The following is a 21,541-nucleotide window of genomic DNA, read 5'->3' on the forward strand; positions in this document are numbered from 1 at the left end:
CTGTCACATTGAGAAACACATGGAAGATGGATTGAGGGCTTTATTTCTCTCCAGATGTTCAGCTTCCTGCAGAGAAAGACTTTAAGGGCTGAAAGACTGACCATAGCTTGTATCTGCTGCAAGAAATCACTCACCTGGGTTGTAAAAATGGGCTTACAGTGTAGGATTAATTGTAGACACCTCTACTGGCTTTTATTAGCTTCCTCTGAGGTAACATATGCTAACTTGATCTAATGACCTCAAGACATGTCCAAACACTCAGGCTACAAACTTGCTAACTTTGGGTCTTTATTTTGCTTTCTCTTCCTCATTAATTTAGCTCTGTCTCCTATGAATTCTACTCTGAAATTTCTCTGTAATCTGTGTGATTTTCTCCATCCGTATAGCCAAATATCACTGCGATAATTTTTAAACATTTATTTTTCCTACCTGTTTCTATATTATACCTATGTTATAATATATGCATTATTTATTATATCTATATATTATGAACTCCACTGTCTGATGAGGTCCAAAGTTTAGGAGCTTGGCCCTTAAGTATCCTTTCAACTTCAACTTTCATCATTTACAATGCTATTCAGACTCTTGTCATTCATTCATGAAGTTTAGAAACATTTATTGAATACTTACAATATTCTGGGTGCTTTTGTAGGTTGTGAGGACACAGAAACGAACAAATCAGACAAAAATCTCTACCTTAGTGGGGCTTACATTCTAGGGAAATAATCTGTCAGACATAGAATGTTTATGTTAGTGATATGAGAAAGAAAGAGAAGGAATGGTGCATAAGAGGGGAGATTGCCATTTTATATAAGTAGGAGAGTTAGGAAGAATTACCTAGAAGGATCACTGAATCAGACTTGAAGGGAATGGAGCAGACACATCTGGTGGAGGCTGGTGCAGAAGAGTGAGTAAGATGCAGAAGTAGAGGCGAGGTAAGGGGGTGAGAGAGGGGAAGGGTCATGCAGACCTTGTCAGCAGAGTGAAATGGAGACCCCTGTGGTTCGGGGCTGGAAAACTACCTGATCTGTCTTACAGTATAAATGATCGCTCATTTACTCTGAAGAGAACGGACTGAAGTGGGACAATCCTGTAAAAGGTGATGGTGGCTTGGACCAGGGCAGGAGCAGAGTTGTTGAGATGTGTCAGGTTCTAGATCCATTTGGTGAAGCTGACCCTTTAGATATGGGGTACAGACAGGAGTCAACAATGACTCCTGGGCATTTGGTTCAAACAAGTAGAAGGATGGAGTTGCCAAGATCTGAAGAGGAAGACCATGGGAGGAACCAGTAGGGGTGGGCTGGAGTAATAAGGTGAGCAATAGGGCACATATTAGTTATGAGATGCTTATTGGATACCCAATGAGGATGTCAACTAGGCAGCTTGAGATAAGTATCCTCCACATGTAGAAAGAGCAGCATTCTTGCTTTTCCCAGAATTCCTCGTTATTCCACATCTACTTGGCATATGCTCCTTTTAAGGCCTCTTCTTCTTTTTTAAATGTATTTCCCTCTTGGCTTCTAGTTTACCACTTAGTGTATTGCATTGTAACTATCATCTCAATTTACTTGTTTCTTTACTATACTGTCCTGCTGCTAATCCTCATCATACTACCTGATACAAAATAAATGATCAGGAACAGTTTATTGAACAGTTGAAATTTATAGAGATGCAATAATCTCTCATGCTCCATTGTTAGATTTCTTAGTATTTGTTGCTATTTCTCCTCTCCTATAAAAAGAACCATTTAGCACATGTTGTTTTAATCAATGTGGATTAAAGTCTATTTTTGTGGCTGTACTTTTTTCATATTCCTTTGGGCATGCAATTTATCAAGCATGAGTAATATTTGGCACACAGTCTCTAATAGCTTCCTTTTATGATGAGATCAATGGGAGTCTGCATTGAGAAAGGAAATAGCTAAGAGGATGCCCCCAAATTCCTTGAAAATGGTGCTAAGGAGAAAACATAGCAGCTATAAACATTAATAATGAAATTGGTTTGAGGCACTTGAATCCTTATTTATGGAAACTTGGAACCATTTTTAAAGTGTATTTTCAACAGTCAGTGACTTATGATGACAGCTTAGCCTCTGAATATTGAATCACTTACTGTGTCTTTCTTTAGTGTTTCACATATTTTATAAGATATATTAAGAAAAAAAAATCTAATTTTAACAAGCAATTCTCTCTTCTACCCCTCAATTGGCCCATTGTTTCCTCCTGAGTCGAACCCGATTATAGCTATTTTCCCATTTTCAGAGATTGTTTAAGCTTTAAGACAAATATACAGATGTATATATTTATAAGTCTTTTGTACTTAAGAGAACCTACTGTATAGTCATTTATGCCACATTGTTTTTTATTTAACATATCTTAAGCATGTTTACAAATAAAACACACTAACATACCTTTTTCTGGTTGATAGCTCCATGATATCCCATTGTAAATATAAATTACATGTAATTAAATAATATCTTTCTGTTGGACATTTCTTGTTGCAACAAAACTACTGCAGTGAACAATATTATCACTATGTATACATATATATAGATATATCAAGATTAGGTATATAGGATACTTTTTTTTTTTTTCCATACTGGGGTTTGAACTCAGGGTCTATATACCTTGAGCCACTCTGCCAGCCCTTTTTTGTGATAGGATTTTTTCAAGATAGGATATCAGGAACTGTTTGCTGGGGGCTGACTTCAAACTGTGATCCTTCCGATCCCTGCTTCCTGAGTAGCTAAGATTACAGGGATGAACCACTGGTGCCCAGCTAGGGTACATTTTTAGGGCATTTTGTGTTACAATTTTTGACATGTAATTGCTAACTCTGAGAAATCCAGCGAGATACACCAATGTCCACAAACACATGGTATGCAAAATGTAATCAGGACCCAGATTTCTATTATCAAAACCTCATTCACAAATCTATCCACACTCATTTTTGAGATTGCTAGCTGGCCAAAAAGCAAGTAGCAGATGTTGACGTGCAAGGGTTAACTAAATAGAACTGAACTGAATGCAGATGCAACCATGGCTGCCACAGCTGCTCTGTGGGCCCAATGGCAGCCTGTGACAGCCACATCACAGTGTCGCACTGCATGGGCTGATGCAGCAGCATGACTCACACCTACGCTCTGAAAGACGCCATTGTGGTTTCACTCCTGGGTGGAGTGGAGTTTGACTCACTCACTGGCTCAGTCCACCAGCACACCCTCATCCTACTGATGGAACTTCAACATGGGGACATTAGTTTTGTCACCTCCAAAGACAAAGACAGCCCCAATCTGTGATGGTGAGCCCCACTGCAGAATCCAGCTACTTCCTGGGGTTCTCCATCCTCGCCTCCTCCCTCTCCTCCCCCAACCTCAATGCCATAAAGTTAGCCACATTTGTTACTTGGCTTCTTAATGGCACCTTTAAATGCAAGGGGTTATTTAAGAATAAGTCAACAAGTATGTTGTGAGTAGTTCTGTGACTAAACATTTCAGTTAAACCTATGTGTTTAAATATGGATTAAATAATTTACCCATATATAAATTACAATAGGGTAAACACAGTTTGAGACCAAATTCCTCCTCACTAGGATATGATAGTTTCTAAGCTTGAGGGAAGAGCAGGAACAACCTTTATATTTTGGTTAGGTTTTTTTTCTTTTTTAAATGGGGTCTTGCTACATCACCCAGGTTCCCCAAATTCCTGAGTTCACACGATCCTCTTGCCTCAGCCTCCCAAGTAGCCAGGACTACTGGTATATACCATTTTTGGATATACCAGGGCCTCTCACATGCTAGGCAATTGCCCCACCTCTTGGGCCATACCCCAAGCCCTTTTGCTTGTATTTTGTTTCTGACTTAGGGTCTCACTAACTTTTCCCAGGCTGGCCTCGAATTGTGATCCTTCTGCCTCCACCTTCTAAGTAGCTCAGATTGAAGCATGTACCACCTTGCCCAGTGAGTACATGTCACTTTGGCTAGGCTTCATATTTTCCTGAAGTCATTTCTTTACAGTTCTGATTGATATAGTTATGCTTGTTGTAAGACAAATCCTTTGCTGCCAATTCTTGGTCCTTTAATTTATTCCTTGGCTTTTTCCTTCTTTCAAGCTACTGCTTTTCCCAGTGGGAATATTCCCATTTCTCCTTATTTCCCACATGGTGGTAGCATCTGCATCAAATCAATGTCCATCTCATCAGAGATCTTTCTACAACTGGTTCCTTTTGTAGTGGGAGAGGTTGTTTCTCTGCCATTCTGAAAACCTCACTGGTGGGTCAGGAAAGACCAACTCTCGGGCACAGCCAGAAGGAAGAATACACACACATACGCACACCCGCTAAGATGAGCTTCTGTGCTCATTACTATTTCTGCATTTAAAAACCCACCTGAGGAGCCAGGTTTCTAGGATCCTTCTACTCAGAAGGATTGTAGTTTGAGGCCAGCTGGGGCAAACAGTTTATGAGACCCTATCTCGAAAGTACCCAACATATAAAAAGGCTGATGGAGTGCCTTAAGTGGTAGAGTGCCTGTCTCGCAAGTGCAAAGCCCTGAGTTCAAACCCCAGTACCACCTCCTCCCCCCAAAAAACTCTACCTGAGGAAGGCAGGAAGGACCCCTTAGCACCTTTGCTCTTTAGTCAGTCTGGTGCACTGAAGTTGTTCTGAGCCAAGGCTAGGGATATGACCAGATGAAGGGACAGAGCACACAAGCTTGAGTAGAAGAGGTAGGGCAGGCATGTTTACTTTGTCATCTGGGTAGAATGTTTCAGGTGGGGTTGGGTAAGAGGCTATGAGCCATTTCCTTCAGGTGGTGCTTATTCATTCCTGGCCGTGGTGTTTGGTTTTAGCTGCCTTTCCCAAATTCTTCACAAATTGGTTAGAAGCACCATACACCATTTGTAGGAACCAGTTTTGTTGTTTTGGTTTTTTTTGTTTTGTCTACCCTCACCCCTCATTCAATATTTAAAATGCAAAAGGTCAAGAACTAATGGCACACACTGACTCTGGCCCATACACAAAGCTCAGCTTAGAGGAAGGAGACCTCAGTAGGAGACAGGAGTCCTGGACTGAGGCTTCACTGTGCATGTTTTTAGCTGTGTGACCTGGAGCAGATGACTTAATCCCTCTTGCCTGTCTGTGCACAATTGTCTGAAGTCTGGCACAGGCATCTCAGCGTCCCTTCTTTCTGCACTACCTATGCACCAAGCAGTTAATTTAGTTAATTCATTGCTGCCCTCACTCTACCAAGAAAAATGGATGCAGCAAGAAGTGAGAAGAAAGAAGCCCCATAAGGTAAAGAAGTTACCATGGAAGAGGTGGGCAGGTCAGATGATGTCAGACCAGACGAGCCTCCAAACCCTGGCGGTCCCCGAGGGTAGTACTTTTACTTAGAAATAGGAGCATGAAGTTGGGGACCTGAGATCATGTAAAATGTGCTGAGCACAGTGCCTTGCAAAGAAAGGTGGTGAGACACGATCACATCTAGGAAAAAATAGTAAATAATGGCTTCGTTGTTACCTCGTTATAGGAAGCAGTCCATGTGCTGTCTGTAGGCAGTTATATTGTCTGTCTCTACTGTTCCAACTCAGAAAACAGGTACATATATTTAATTTAATGTTATGCAGATTCCTCTGAAATATCCCTCATTTCAACTTCTCGTAATTATTCTACTGTAACAAATAAAAATTTAAGGATAGGCTTAGGAGACAGGATGTTCTACTAAGAAGAATATAGGCTTTGGGGTTATAAACTTTATTTTCTTGCAGCAAAAATAAAAGACCATGTATTTAGACTTGCTGTTGTCTTTGAAAAGGGACACTTTCTGCTATCTTGGGATGTCACCTGGTGCATAAAGCTTCAATTTGTACCTGAACTAAGTCAAGACACACTTGTCTTTGGAATGCATAATCATTTCTTATTCACAAAGAACTTCCACCATTGTTCCATTTTCAAGTGGTTGCTTTATAATATCAAAAAATATTAATGATTTGGCCTAAACCCAAAGCACAGAGCCCTGAATTTGCCCCTTCCCTCCCTCCAGCCCAGGGAGCATCCACAGCAGGCACAGTGACAGAAGAGAGACCATTTTCAGAATGCATTCACCTGTCTCTGGAGGGCCTTATGAGAACTTCAATTTTCTTTCTCTGTCATTTCTTCCTTTGACAGCTGCCTTGTCCTCTACAATGACCTGCCAATGTCAGGCTCACACTGGGAGGATTTAAACCATTGAAAGTAACTTTGGAGCTCCTGACACATGAGCATGTGGGTACTGAAGCTGCTTTGATGACCCAAGTCTGCAGAGTGGAATGTTAGGGGGTAAACTGAGTCCCAGATGCCTATATGGGTACTGAGCAGCAGTATCCCCGTTCAGTCTTCGCCAGGAGTGTGTCTATCTGTTCTATCTTGTTATGGGGTTTCACTTCAGTCAGCTGAAACCCAACACATCCAGATCTCTGCTGGCCTGTTTCTCCAGGGTGGATACTGTTTCTGCAATGGCCATTGTCTCCCCAGTGTCTGCCTTCTACCCCCAAAGATTGGTCCTTGAGCCAACCCAGATAAACCCCTTGGATTTCACAGTTGCCTGATTCTGGGAACCATTGCTTTCTCAATACCTTTGAGACTCCCCAAAGTGGATCCCTTTCTGGATTAAACCCCTGGACTTGGAATTAAGGCTCTCTACCCTGCCTGACAGAAGTTTATATGATCTGACCGCAGCTTCTGCATGCACCTTTGTGCCCTATGCTCTCAGCACCCCTCCTAGACCTAAGGCCTTCTTCTTAATTCCACTGGGGCCTGTTAAACATAGTCCCACTTTTGGTTCTTTGCACTAGGAGGGCCCTCTGCCCAATGTGCTTGTGCTCTTGCTCCTTAAATGATTCTTTGCTTCTTATCATTCAGATCTCAGGCAATGTCTTGGTTCATTCAGACTGCTATAACAAAGATACCATAAACAACAGGAATTTATTTCTTATGGTTTGGGAGGCTGGCAAGTCAAGATCAAAGAACCAGCAGATTCAGTGTCTGGTGAAGACCCTCTTCCTGGTTCATGGATGGCCATATTCTCACAGTACATGGTGGAAAGGACAAGAGAGCTCTCTGAGGTGTCTTTCATAAGGACACTAATACCATTTGTGAGGGTTCCACCATAATGACCTAGTTGCCTCCCAAACGACCCATACTCTAATACCCTCACATTGGAGTATTAGTATTTCAACATGAATTTTGGAGAGACACACTGTCTTTTATGTCCTTTTTCAGAAGAACTTTCTCTGATGACTCCAGTGGCTTTCACATTACTCTTTTTCAAATCTATACCTAGCATTTACCACTAACAGACATGCTTCTTTTATTTTAATAACTGTGTATCTTTTTGTCTCTTGCCTGTAAACTCCTTTATGCACTAGCACTCTAATTTAAGCATCACAAGAGCAGGATCTGACCTGTTTTAGTTTCTGTTACATCTCAGCAACCAAGACACCTCTTGACATATAGGAGGTGCTCAATAGAAGCTTATTAAAGCTTATTATTAACTCTATCCTGGACAGGATGAAGAACAGAGAACCTCACCCTGCTAAGTCACCTTGACTCATTTCCTCTTCTTTACTAGGCATTCCTAACATCTATAGGTTCAGGCAAAATTAGTGTCCTGCAAGAACTCCTTGGCTTGTATTTTATAAACTAAAATTCAAGTCTATCAATAAAATAATGAGACATGTCCTATACTCTCATTGAAAAGCTCATTTTTTCAACATATTTTTTGAAAATTTCTATCCTTTTAAAGTTGGTTTATCCTTAATAAAACAAAAATCACACCCCAGTCTCTCTCTCTCTCTCTTCAACCAGTCCCCTTTTTTCCTTGGCCAAACCTGAAGATCCTTATGAAGGTCAATGTTGGAGCACAGATGCTGGGGAGAGGTACTGATGGACCAGGCTGGGGCAAGGAGCAACTTAGTGCAACCTGCCTACCTTTAGGTGGATTTAATTGTGTATCACAGTCAGTGTGCAAAATAGCAAGGGACTGAGAAGGATCCAGTGGTGGCAGTGTTGAGTGATAACTGAGGTCAATCTGAAAGAAACTCTGAGGCACAATTTGAACTCACGTGGTTTTTCTGAGAACAGCTTGAGCACAGGCTGGAAAGCCAGCCTCTCAGGTTACCATTGGGAACGGAACAGTTCAAAATAAAGCAATCTCAGGAAAGTCTTGACTTGCATAACATAGTTGGGCACATGGCTGCTATTCCAACCACACCCCCAACACATGTGTGTGCACACATGTACACACATACACAGAAAGTAGAGGCTGCCAAAGGCCAGACACTGCAATGGAGGATGGAATGTCTTATAAATGGTTTAGAGAATATGTCAGTGGAACTGGAAATGAAATCCACCATGTGGTATGTATAGAAATTCAGATTCCTAATAATCACATGAATTTTCATTTCATAGTACATTTTCTCCACATTGTTTTGTTTGATATGAAAATCTCCTATAGGAGGCAAAGCAAGTAATACCCATGCAGTTAAGAATATTGAAACTCTTATTTTTGAATCAAAAAATTTACCACAATGTCAAACAAACGGTCATATTCTCTTGTAAGTTCTTAGTTGTATCTAAGAAACCACATTCATTTAAGTTTTAACTTTGAATAACTTATATTAGCCTAAAGATCTTTCCATAACACCATACCAGGATTTTTAAAAAGTCAATATAGTATGTAGGTCTATCTTACTTCCAATGAACTGAGTAGGTGAGATTTCCTATTTCCAAAAAAGAGAGAAAATTGGAATGGATGGTAATTATCCACTTTATAAAAGGAAACTGAATTTATCAAAAGAATATTGACTCATTTAAATAACAAATTCCTTTAGAATATTATTCAATCACTTCCTTGAGGTATATACACTGGTACATTTTAGATTATCAAATTTATTGTATAAATTAAATAGGGAAGTCTAGAATATATATACTCAGTCAACCAAGACTCACCAACTGTTCATTCATTTGTTCTTATAAATCAGCAAGAAAAACAAAATAAAAAAGGGAAAAATGTATTACCAGCTGAGTCATAGAACAGGAAGCGCAGAAGTCTGACAAACACTGGCTGTTGAAGGAATGCCCGTGCCCTCCTTGCCATTGGTGCCTTCTTCCTGGACATGTGGCAGTCCAGCCTGGGGCTGTATTTCTTAGCCTTCCCCAGGGAAGTGCTTATGCTTCCATGGGGCAAAGTTCTTGCCAGTAAGCAAAAAAGATGTATACAACTTCTACTGTATTTTCTACAAGAAAATTTCTTTCCCTGAATTTCTCTTTTTATAATTTTTAAAAAATTTATCTGATACATAAAAACATAAAAATTAAGCATATTAGTGGGGCATCAAGTTATGTTTTGATACATGTATTCCTTGTGTAATGTTTAAATTGGACTAAATATATTATCTTCTCAAACATCTGCCTTTTTTTTTTCCAGTACTGGGGTTTGAACTCAGGGCCTCCACCTTGGACCACCCACTTCACTTCACTTTTTTGTGAAGGTTTTTTCAAGATAGAGAGTCTCATAGAACTCTTTGCCCTGGCTGGCTTCGAACTGTGATCCTCCTGATCTCTGCCTCTTGAGCAGCTAGGATTATAGGCATGAACCACTGGCACCCAGCCTGCCATTTCTTTATGATAAAAACTTTCAAAATTCTTTCTTCTCACTTTTTGAAATATATGTACACTATTGTTGTTTCTAGTCATCCTACTGTACATTAGCACACCAGAGCTTCTTGCTCCTGTTACTTAGTACAACCTACTCATTGATCAACCTTTCTCCATCCATCACTCCCCTACACCCCATTCTCCCCAGCTTCTGGTAACCCCCAATCTACTTTCAGTTTCTCTGATATAGAGCTTTTTAGATTCCCATGAGTGAGATCATGCAGTACTTGTCTTTCTGTACCTGACTTACTTTACACAATACAATGATCTCCAGTTCCTTCATGTTGCCACAATGAAGGAGTTCATTCCTCTTTATGACTGATTAGTAGTCCATGTATGTAGGTACCACAATTTCTTTATCCACTCCTCAGTCGATGGACACTTAAGTAGTTTCCATTTCTTGTCTATTAATAGTGCTTCAGTGAACATGGGAGTTCATCAACATGCTAATTTCATTTCCTTTGGATATATATATATGGATATGTGTGTGTGTGCGTGTGTGTGTGCATGTATGGGATCGCTAGATCATATGGTAGTTCTATTTCTAACTTTTTGAGGAATGTCCATATTTTTTTTCCATAATGGCTATACTAATTCACATTTCCATCTGTAGAGTACAAGGGATCCCTTTTCTCCACATCCTCACCAGCATTTGTTATCTTTAGTCTTTTTGATTGTAGTCATTCTTACTGGGGCAAGATGATATCTCATGGTAGTTTTAATTTTCATCTCTCTGATGGTTTCTGACATTTGGCATTTTTTCATGTACCTGTTGGCCCTTCTTTTGAAAAATGTCTAGTTAGATCTAGTGCTCACTTTTAAATTGGATCTTTTTTTGCTATTGAGTTTTTGAATATAAGATTTAAAATACCCAAAGCACAACTATGTGTTTTTTGTTGGTTATATATACTCTAGCAAAAGTACAAAAACATGATCTGGAAGAATACATACCAGATTCTTGATAGTGGTTGTTTCTTTGGAAGGAAAGTAAGGAAATGGATCTGTGGAGAGAAACAAAAAGGACTTCAACACTTTTCATGTTTTATTTCTTTAATGAATAAACATGCAAAAGGCTAAACTGTTAATATTTGTTAATTAGGGGCCCTGAGTAAATCAGAAATATGCTAGAGATGGATTGGACAGGAAAGAACTGATTATATACATATATTTCCCAACTCCTCATTCAATAGTTTCATTATGGTGCTTGAAATTCATCACGGTGGAAGTATTTACACCACAGAAAAAGGCAAGTGTTACAAATCAGGACTTCATTTTCCTCTGGAGACTTAGTTGTTAACACTGATCAACACACCAAGATAAGCTTAAAAATGTAAAAAAAAATTAATATTCTATTTTTTAGGATTATATATTTGCCTAAAGCATCTTTCATGTATGCAGTGGTGATGAAAATAATTAAAGCATCTTTTGAAAAGTTCTAACCAAAGGCCAGATTTTATTTGGCTTTTGGGAAAACTTGGCCATTTATATTGGGAGACAATTTTGGATTTCTTATTTATCACATAATTTCAACAACATAGTCTTTAAATCATATGTGATGGCTCCTGTGTGACAGAGGTGTCCTGCATTCTCTCAAAGAAGGTCACACTTTCATAACTACCAGAATGCCTGTGTTTGCCAGTTGTTGGGTTCAAGTTTGCTTTCTATCTGTGTCAAAATAAGTCAATGATCATGACATAGGCTTGAGACTCCACACGAGTCTGCATCCCATGACCTAAGTCTATGGTGGCAATTTGCTGAACCCCAAATTAGGACATGTGGCCTTACAAGTATGGGAGGACTATGGGGCATGTGGCTGCATGGGACACTATGGGACAGAATGCTTGACTGGCGTTCTCCCATTAAGATTTGGGGCTTTCCATCCTTTTAACCTTTAACAAAGGTGACTGATTTCTTCTTAAGCATAAGAGTGCTCTGAGATCTGTAATCATTAGAATGATTGTTTTTAAATGACTTTTGTTATTAAAATGCAATACATACTAATTGAAGAAAATACACATATGAGAAAAAGGAAAGAAAGTCATCATCTACTCATAATTTCATAATCCAAAGATAACCATTGTCAGGTTAGTAATGACTTTTAAGCTCTTTTGTGCCTATTTATATATTTGTTTCCAAAATAAAATTAAACTATGTGCACTGCTTTAACTGGTTCTTTCCATTTAAGACCATTACTTGCTTTTTTTGTATCATTAAATTTTCTTTAAATTTGTTATTTTTACCTCTTTATAGAAAGCATTACACAATACAATAGTCATTGAATCTGTTTCTCTCATCCTCCCACTTTTAAATATTTAGTTGTCTTCATTCATCCATAAAAAGTAGGATGATGTAAACATCCTAGAAAGTCTTTGCATACATCTCTGTTCCGTTCTTTGAAATGAGTTTTAATAAGTGTAATTCCTTACTGAAAATTAGTGAAGACTCTTCAAACTCTTTTTCCAATTATCTTTAATGGCACTTGGTTAATCATGTGCAAAACTATAGCTTGCATAAAATATGTTTCAAGTGTATTAAAGACTTAAATGTGAAAAAGAAAAACTTTGGAACTTTAGAATAAAATTTGAGGAAATATATTTTATGACATCTGCTTAGGGAAGAAAGAAAAATGCAATCAACAAAGGTAACAATAGATAATCTGAATATATTAAAATGTAAAACTTGTATAACAAAAAACTATAAAAGACAAACCAGATTAGAAGAAAATATCTGCAACTATATAACATAAGTGGGGCAGGATTTAGAAGGTAAGAAGTCTTATAAATAAATAAGAAGATAATACAACAGAAAATAGACCAGATGTGTTGGCTGACATCTGTAATCCCAGCTACTTGGGAGGTGGGATCAGGAGGATAGCAGTTTGAGGCTAGCCAAAGAAAAAGTTAGCAAGACCCCATTCTCAACCATAAGCTGGTTTTGGTGCTGTGCACCTGTCATTCTGGCTACATAGAGGGTCATGGTCTGATGTCAGCCATATGCAAAACTGCAAGACCCTATGTTAAAAATAACTAAAGCAAAAAGGGGCTAGGGGCAGGACTCAAGTGAAAGAGAACCTGCCTAGGAAGGTATGAATTCAAACCCCAGTACCGCCAAGACAAAGAGAGAGAGAGAAAGGGGGGATAGGGGAGAAAATAGGCAAAAAATATGAAAAGCAATTCACACAAAGAAAATTTGATGGCTATTAAACATATAATGCTCAAATTTATTAGAAATAAGTGAGCTATAAATCAGCAAACTGGTTTACATCCATCAAATTACAAAAATTAAGAAGTTTTACATCAAATTTAACTAGAATGTCTTCTCAGCAGCCCATGGAACTTTCTCTAAAATTGATCATATCTTAGGGCACAAAGCAAGCCTCAGCAAATATAAGAAAACAGAAATAAATCCCAGCATTCTATCTGATCACAGTGCATTAAAACCAGAACTCAACAACAAAAACAACAGCAGAAAATATGCAAACAATTGGAAGCTGAATAACACATGGCTCAATGATCAGTGGGTCATTGATGAAATAAAAGAGGAAATTAAAAAGTTCCTGGAAGTTAATGAAAATGAAAACACAACCTATCAGAACCTATGGGACACAGCAAAGGCAGTCCTAAAAGGAAAGTTATAGCAATGAGTGCATATATTAAAAGGACAGAAAGTTTTCAAATAAATGACCTAATCCTACTTCTCAAACTCCTAGAAAAACAAGAACAAGCAAAACCCAAATCAAGCAGAAGGAGAGGAAATAATAAAAATAAGGACAAAAATTAGTGAAATAGAGACCAACAATCCATACAAAGAATCAATGAGACAAAAAGCTGGTTTTTGAAAAAATAAACAAGATTGACAAACCCCTGGTAAACCTGACTAAAATGAGGGGAAAGACCCAAATCAGTAAAATCAGAAACAAACAATGGGAGATAACAACAAACACCAAGGAAATCCAGGGAATCATCAGACACTACTTTGAGAACCTATATTCCAATAAATTTGAAAATCTTGAAGAAATGGATGCATTTCTAGATACTTATGACCATCAAAAACTAAACCAAGAGGATACTAATCATCTAAACAGATCTACAACACAAAATGAAATTGAAGCAGCAATAGACAGTCTCCCAAAAAAGAAAAGTCCAGGACCTGATGGAATCTCTGCTGAATTCTATCAGACCTCTAAAGAAGAACTAATACCAACTCTCCTTAAACTTTTCCATGAACTAGAAAGGGAAGGAAAACTGCCTAACTCATTCTGTGAAGCCAGTATTGCACTCATCCCAAAAGCAGACAAAGACACCTCCAAAAAGGAGAACTATAGGACAATCTCCTTAATGAACATTGATGCAAAAATCCTCAATAAAATATTTTTGATTCAACAACATATCAGAAAGATAATTCACCATAACTAAGTCAGTTTCATCCCAGGGATGCAGGGGTGGTTCAACGTACACAAACCAATAAATATATTACAGCACATTAATAGAAGACAAAAACCATTTGATCATCTCAATAGATGCAGAAAAAGCTTTTGATAAGATTCAATACCAGGAGAATTCCAAGATGGCGGCTAGAGGTAGGAAGCAGAAAGCGACCCTCCTATAGTGAAATATTGGAGAGATGCTGGAGACACACTTTGCAGGCATAATCACCGAGAAAAGGCATAACTTTGACTCCTCCACATCTCCAGCCGGCGCAGAGAATCTCCACTTCACGTTAAACGGAGAACCGAGGAGGCCCCCGGGCCGCCAGTGGCCGGCGCCCATACGGCTTGGGAAGACGCTGACCAGGTGAGCTTCGCGGTACCGCGGTTCCCCCACAGACAAGCCTGGGCCAGAGCAGCATAGCCCCCTGGACAGAATGACCTCCACCCGGGGAAAAAAGAGAAACTGAGTACTAAGCAATAAGAACAGTTAAGACGCTGGAAAGAGGGTGGGGCTCCCTGAGCGCTGAAGATTGGGGGAAGGGAATCCTTCCCGGGACTGGAAATAAACGAGCCGGGCGGGCCGGAGAGGCTCTGGCGGGAGCGGGGCGCGCCAGCAACCGGGAGCGGGGACGCTTGTGAGAGGAGGGAAGACCCACTTCCCACGTGAACTGTAAATAAACACGCAGGCCTGACATCGCGGGGCAGTGTCGCCTTTCCCAGTGCTTGGAAAGGGAAAAGCCTGTAGCAGAGGCCCCCCTCCCCCGCACAGGAGAACTCTGAGCAAACAAAGCCTGTGGGACCAGGTGAGTGCTAAGCTCACCCCAGAGATCTGCATAAATAACGCCGCCAGCTACAGGCGGAGAGCAGCAGGCAGGCAAGCCACAGTTGCAGATACCACTCTCAGAACTGCCTCCAGACGCTTTTTTTTCTTTTTCTCCCTACCTTTGATGAGAGAACAACCGAATTACACCTGCAAGCCGAAAAACTTACTGAAACTGTATTGCATTTGAACTGGGGACACTTGGTGGGGCTTTTTTTTTTTTCTTCTGTGTGTGTGTGAGTGTAGTTTTGTTCTACTTTATGCATCCCCCTTGATGAGACAACTACAGAACAACATCTGAGGCACCAACTCCAGGACTGGAGATTAAGACGGACATCCAAATTATTAAGACTGAAATTGCATTGCATATAAACTTGGAAGTTTTTTGGTTTTTTGGTTTTTTTTGTTTTTTTTAATTTTCTATTTTCCATTTTATTTTAATTCATTTTATAAATAGATATTACTTTCATATGCTTATTTTTTATTTTTTTTATCTTTGATTTTCAATCCTCTCTCTGTCACTCTATTGTCTGTTCAGCTTACTGTCGATTAGTACACTAACACTCCCTGTTTATACCTTTGAAACTCTCTTGTCTGATACCTTGTTCTGCTTTCTCCCTCTTGTCTGTATATTTGTTTTCCCCTTTTCTTTAACTTCTTGCTTTCCATCTCAGCTCACTCTTCCATTCTCAATATTACCATTGTTATTATTACAAGCTAGAAAATACTTAATTACACACAGTACAGGGACAGTAACAACACCAAGGACAATGACAGGAAGACAGAAAAAACAAGGAAACCAGTTTCCCCACAGCAAAAAATTAGTACAGGAACCAGAGGGGAATGAAGAGAACAGAAACTCAGAGCCAGACTCCAACAAAATGAAGATAAACTATGCCAAAGGACCCAATGAAGCCTACAAGAATAATTTAAAAGAAGACATACTACAAGTACTCAATGAGAATTTTATAGAGATGATACTGGATAGGGTCAACCAAAATGTACAGGAGACACTCAAGAAATTCCAAGACAATAAAAATAGAGAATTTGAAAAAGCAAAAGAAGAAATAAAGGAAACCATAGAAGCACTGTATAAACACCAAAGTGAAAGAGAGAACACAATGAATAAATGGATAAATGAACTCAGGACAAAAATAGACAACAATAAAGAAGAAAACAGCCAGGATATGGAAAACCTCAGAAAAAAGAACGAAACAGAACTGCAAAACAAAACAGAAGGCCAATCCAGCAGAATAGAACAAACAGAAGACAGAATCTCAGAACTTGAAGATGAAATGGTAATTAAAGGAAAAACTGAAGAACTACTAATTAAACAACTCAAGACCTGTGAAAAGAAAATGCAAGAACTCACTGACTCCATCAAAAGACCAAACTTGAGAATCATGGGCATCGAAGAAGGAGAAGAGGTGCAAGCGAAGGGAATGCGTAATATATTCAACAAAATAATAACGGAAAATTTCCCAAATCTAGAGAAAGATATTCCCATACAAATGCAAGAGGCCTCCAGGACACCAAACAGACCAGATCAACATAGAACTACTCCACGACATATCATCATTAAAACAACAAGTTCAGAAACTAAGGAAAGAATATTGAAGGCTGCAAGAGAGAAAAAACAAGTAACATACAAAGGTAAACCCATCAAAATCACAGCAGACTTCTCAACAGAAACATTAAAAGCAAGAAGAGCGTGGGGTGAGATCTTCCGGGCACTGAATGAAAATAACTTCAACCCCAGGATACTCTACCCAGAAAAACTATCATTCAAAATAGATGGAGCAATAAAAGTCTTCCATGATAAGCAGAAACTAAAACAATATGTGACCACAAAGCCACCATTACAAAAGATTCTGCAAGGGATCCTGCACAGAGAAAGTGACACCCAACTTAACCATGAAAAGGCAGGCAGCACCAAACCACAGGATAAGAAAAAGCAAGACAGTAGAGAGCAACATCAAGTTAGGTACACACAATCAAACCTTCAAACAACTAAGATAACTAAATGGCAGGAATCACCACATACCTATCAGTACTAACACTTAATGTTAATGGACTTAATTCACCCATCAAAAGACACCGTTTGACAAAATGGATTAAAAAAGAAGATCCAACAATTTGTTGCTTACAGGAGACTCATCTCACCGACAGAAATAAGCATATGCTTAGGATGAAAGGCTGGAAGAAGATTTACCAAGCCAATGGCCCCCGAAAACAAGCAGGAGTAGCAATACTTATCTCTGACAAAGTAGACTTCAAACCTACATTGATCAAACGAGATAAAGAAGGACATTCCATACTAATAAAAGGGGAAATAGACCAAAAGGAAATAATAATCATCAATCTGTACGCACCCAATGTCAACGCACCCAATTTCATCAAACATACCCTGAAAGACCTAAAAGCATATATAAACGCCAACACAGTGGTTGTGGGAGACTTTAACACTCCATTATCATCAATAGATAGGTCATCCAAACAAAAACTCAATAAAGAAATCCAAGATCTAAAATATGCAATAGATCAAGTGGACCTAGTAGATGTCTACAGAACATTTCATCCAACCTCTACACAATATACATTCTTCTCAGCAGCCCATGGAACCTTCTCCAAAATAGATCATATCCTAGGGCACAAAGCAAGCCTCAGCAAATATAAGAAAATAGAAATAATACCATGCATACTATCTGACCACAATGCAGTAAAAGTAGAACTCAACAACAAAAGTAAAGACAAAAAACATGCAAACAGCTGGAAACTAAATAACTCATTACTTAATGAAGAATGGATCATCGATGCAATAAAAGAGGAAATTAAAAAGTTCCTAGAAGTCAATGAAAATGAAAACACAACCTACCGGAACCTATGGGACACAGCTAAGGCAGTCTTGAGAGGAAAGTTTATAGCCATGAGTGCATATATTAAAGAGATTGAAAGATCCCAAATCAATGACCTAATGATACATCTCAAACTCCTAGAAAACCAAGAACAAGCAAATCCCAAAACAAATAGAAGGAGAGAAATAATAAAAATAAGAGCTGAAATCAACGAAATAGAAACCAAAAAAACCATACAAAGAATTAATGAAACAAAAAGTTGGTTCTTTGAAAAAATAAACAAGATCGATAGACCCCTGGCAAACCTGACTAAAATGAGGAGAGAAAAAACCCAAATTAGTAGAATCAGGAATGCAAAAGGGGAGATAACAACAAACACCATGGAAGTCCAGGAAATCATCAGAGACTACTTTGAGAACCTATATTCAAATAAATTTGAAAATCTAAAAGAAATGGACAGATTTCTAGATACATATGATCATCCAAAACTGAACCAAGAGGAAATTAATCACCTGAATAGACCTATAACACAAAATGAAATTGAAGTAGCAATCAAGAGTCTCCCCAAAAAGAAAAGTCCAGGACCTGATGGATTCTCTGCTGAATTCTATCAGACCTTTAAAGAAGAACTGATACCAACCCTCCTTAAACTGTTCCATGAAATAGAAAGGGAAGGAAAACTGCCAAACACATTTTATGAAGCCACTATTACACTTATCCCAAAACCAGGCAAAGACACCTCCAAAAAGAAGAACTATAGGCCAATCTCCTTAATGAACATTGATGCAAAAATCCTCAACAAAATAATGGCAAACCGAATTCAGCAACACATCAAAAAGATTATTCACCACGACCAAGTAGGCTTCATCCTAGGGATGCAGGGGTGGTTCAACATACGAAAATCAATCAACGTAATAAACCACATTAACAGAAGCAAAGACAAAAACCACTTGATCATCTCAATAGATGCAGAAAAAGCCTTTGATAAGATCCAACATCATTTCATGATAAAAGCTCTAAGAAAACTAGGAATAGAAGGAAAGTTCCTCAACATTATAAAAGCTATATATGACAAACCTACAGCCAGCATTATACTTAACGGAGAAAAATTAAAACCATTCCCTCTAAAATCAGGAACCAGACAAGGATGCCCACTAGCTCCACTCCTATTCAACATAGTACTGGAATTCCTAGACAGAGAAATTAGGCAAGAAGAAGGAATAAAAGGAATACAAATAGGTAAAGAAACTGTCAAAATATCCCTATTTGCAGACGACATGATCCTATACCTTAAAGACCCAAAAAACTCTACTCAGAAGCTCCTAGACATCATCAATAGCTATAGCAAGGTAGCAGGATATAAAATCAACATAGAAAAATCATTAGCATTTCTATACACTAACAATGAGCAAATGGAAAAAGAATGTATGAAAACAATTCCATTTACAATAGCCTCAAAAAAAATCAAATACCTAGGTGTAAACCTAACAAAATATGTGAAAGACCTCTACAAGGAAAACTATACACTTCTGAAGAAAGAGATTGAGGAAGACTATAGAAAGTGGAGAGATCTCCCATGCTCATGGATTGGTAGAATCAACATAGTAAAAATGTCTATACTCCCAAAAGTAATCTACATGTTTAATGCAATTCCCATCAAAATTCCAATGACATTCATTAAAGAGATTGAAAAATCTACTGTGAAATTTATATGGAAACACAAGAGGCCACGAATAGCCAAGGCAATACTCAGTCAAAAGAACAATGCAGGAGGTATCACAATACCTGACTTCAAACTATATTACAAAGCAATAATAATAAAAACAGCATGGTACTGGCACAAAAACAGACATGAAGACCAGTGGAACAGAATAGAGGATCCAGATATGAAGCCACACAACTATAAGCAACTTATCTTTGACAAAGGAGCTAAAAATATACGATGGAGAAATAGCAGCCTCTTCAACAAAAACTGCTGGGAAAACTGGTTAGCAGTCTGCAAAAAACTGAAACTAGATCCATGTATATCACCCTATACCAAGATTAACTCAAAATGGATCAAGGATCTTAATATCAGACCCCAAACTCTTAAGTTGATACAAGAAAGAGTAGGAAATACTCTGGAGTTAGTAGGTATAGGTAAGAACTTTCTCAATGAAACCCCAGCAGCACAGCAACTAAGAGATAGCATAGATAAATGGGACCTCATAAAACTAAAAAGCTTCTGTTCATCAAAAGAAATGGTCTCTAAACTGAAGAGAACACCCACAGAGTGGGAGAAAATATTTGCCAACTATACATCAGACAAAGGACTGATAACCAGAATATACAGGGAACTTAAAAAACTAAATTCTCCCAAAACTAATGAACCAATAAAGAAATGGGCATGTGAACTAAACAGAACTTTCTCAAAAGAAGAAATTCAAATGGCCAGAAAACACATGAAAAAATGCTCACCATCTCTAGCAATAAAGGAAATGCAAATTAAAACCACACTAAGATTCCACCTCACCCCTGTTAGAATAGCCATCATCAGCAACACCACCAACAACAGGTGTTGGCGAGGATGCGGGGAAAAAGGAACCCTCTTACACTGTTGGTGGGAATGTAGACTAGTACAACCACTCTGGAAAAAAATTTGGAGGCTACTTAAAAAGCTGGACATCGATCTACCATTTGATCCAGCAATACCACTCTTGGGGATATACCCAAAAGACTGTTACTCCAGAGGCACCTGCACACCCATGTTTATTGCGGCACTATTCACAATAGCCAAGTTATGGAAACAGCCAAGATGCCCCACCACTGACGAATGGATTAAGAAAATGTGGTATCTATACACAATGGAATTTTATGCAGCCATGAAGAAGAACGAAATGTTATCATTCGCTGGTAAATGGATGGAATTGGAGAACATCATTCTGAGTGAGGTTAGCCTGGCTCAAAAGACCAAAAATCGTATGTTCTCCCTCATATGTGGACATTAGATCAAGGGCAAACACAACAAGGGGATTGGACTATGAGCACATGATAAAAGCGAGAGCACACAAGGGAGGGGTGAGGATAGGTAAGACACCTAAAAAACTAGCTAGCATTTGTTGCCCTTAATGCAGAGAAACTAAAGCAGATACCTTAAAGCAACTGAGGCCAATAGGAAAAGGGGACCAGGAACTAGAGAAAAGGTTAGATTAAAAAGAATTAACCTAGAAGGTAACACCCACGCACAGGAAATCAATGTGAGTCAATGCCCTGTATAGCTATCCTTATCTCAACCAGCAAAACCCCTTGTTCCTTCCTATTATTGCCTATACTCTCTCTACAACAAAATTAGAGATAAGGGCAAAATAGTTTCTGCTGGGTATTGAGGGGGGGGGAGCGGGAGGGGGTGGAGTGGGTGGTAAGGGAGGTGGTGGGGGCAGGGGGGAGAAATAAACCAAGCCTTGTATGCACATATGAATAATAAAAGAAAAATGAAAAAAAAAAAAAAAGATTCAATACCACTTCATGATAAAAACTTTAAAAAAATTAGGAATGGAAGGAATGTACCTCAACATTATAAAGATTACATATGACAAATCTACAGCCAACATCATACTTAATGGAGAAAAACTGAAACCATTTCCCCTAAAATCAGGAATGAGACAAGGGTGCCCACTATCCCCATTCCTATTCAACATAGTCCTGGAATTCCTAGCCAGAACAATTAGGCAAGAAGAAGTAATAAAAGGAATACAAATAAGTAAA

At 38.7% G+C, this 21,541-nt stretch overlaps 1 long non-coding RNA gene across 1 annotated transcript in view; it reads right to left on the bottom strand.

The window, feature by feature from the left end:
* LOC109695362 (uncharacterized) overlaps nt 1-21,541 on the bottom strand; it is a 97,084-nt gene that overhangs the window by 22,626 nt on the left and 52,917 nt on the right. The window contains exon 2 of the long non-coding RNA XR_012441560.1: nt 10,645-10,694. This is a non-coding gene — a long non-coding RNA (uncharacterized lncRNA). The remainder of the gene's footprint in view (nt 1-10,644; nt 10,695-21,541) is intronic.

The sequence above is a fragment of the Castor canadensis genome, chromosome 14, assembly GCF_047511655.1.
Source record: "Castor canadensis chromosome 14, mCasCan1.hap1v2, whole genome shotgun sequence".
Taxonomy (NCBI): domain Eukaryota; kingdom Metazoa; phylum Chordata; class Mammalia; order Rodentia; family Castoridae; genus Castor; species Castor canadensis.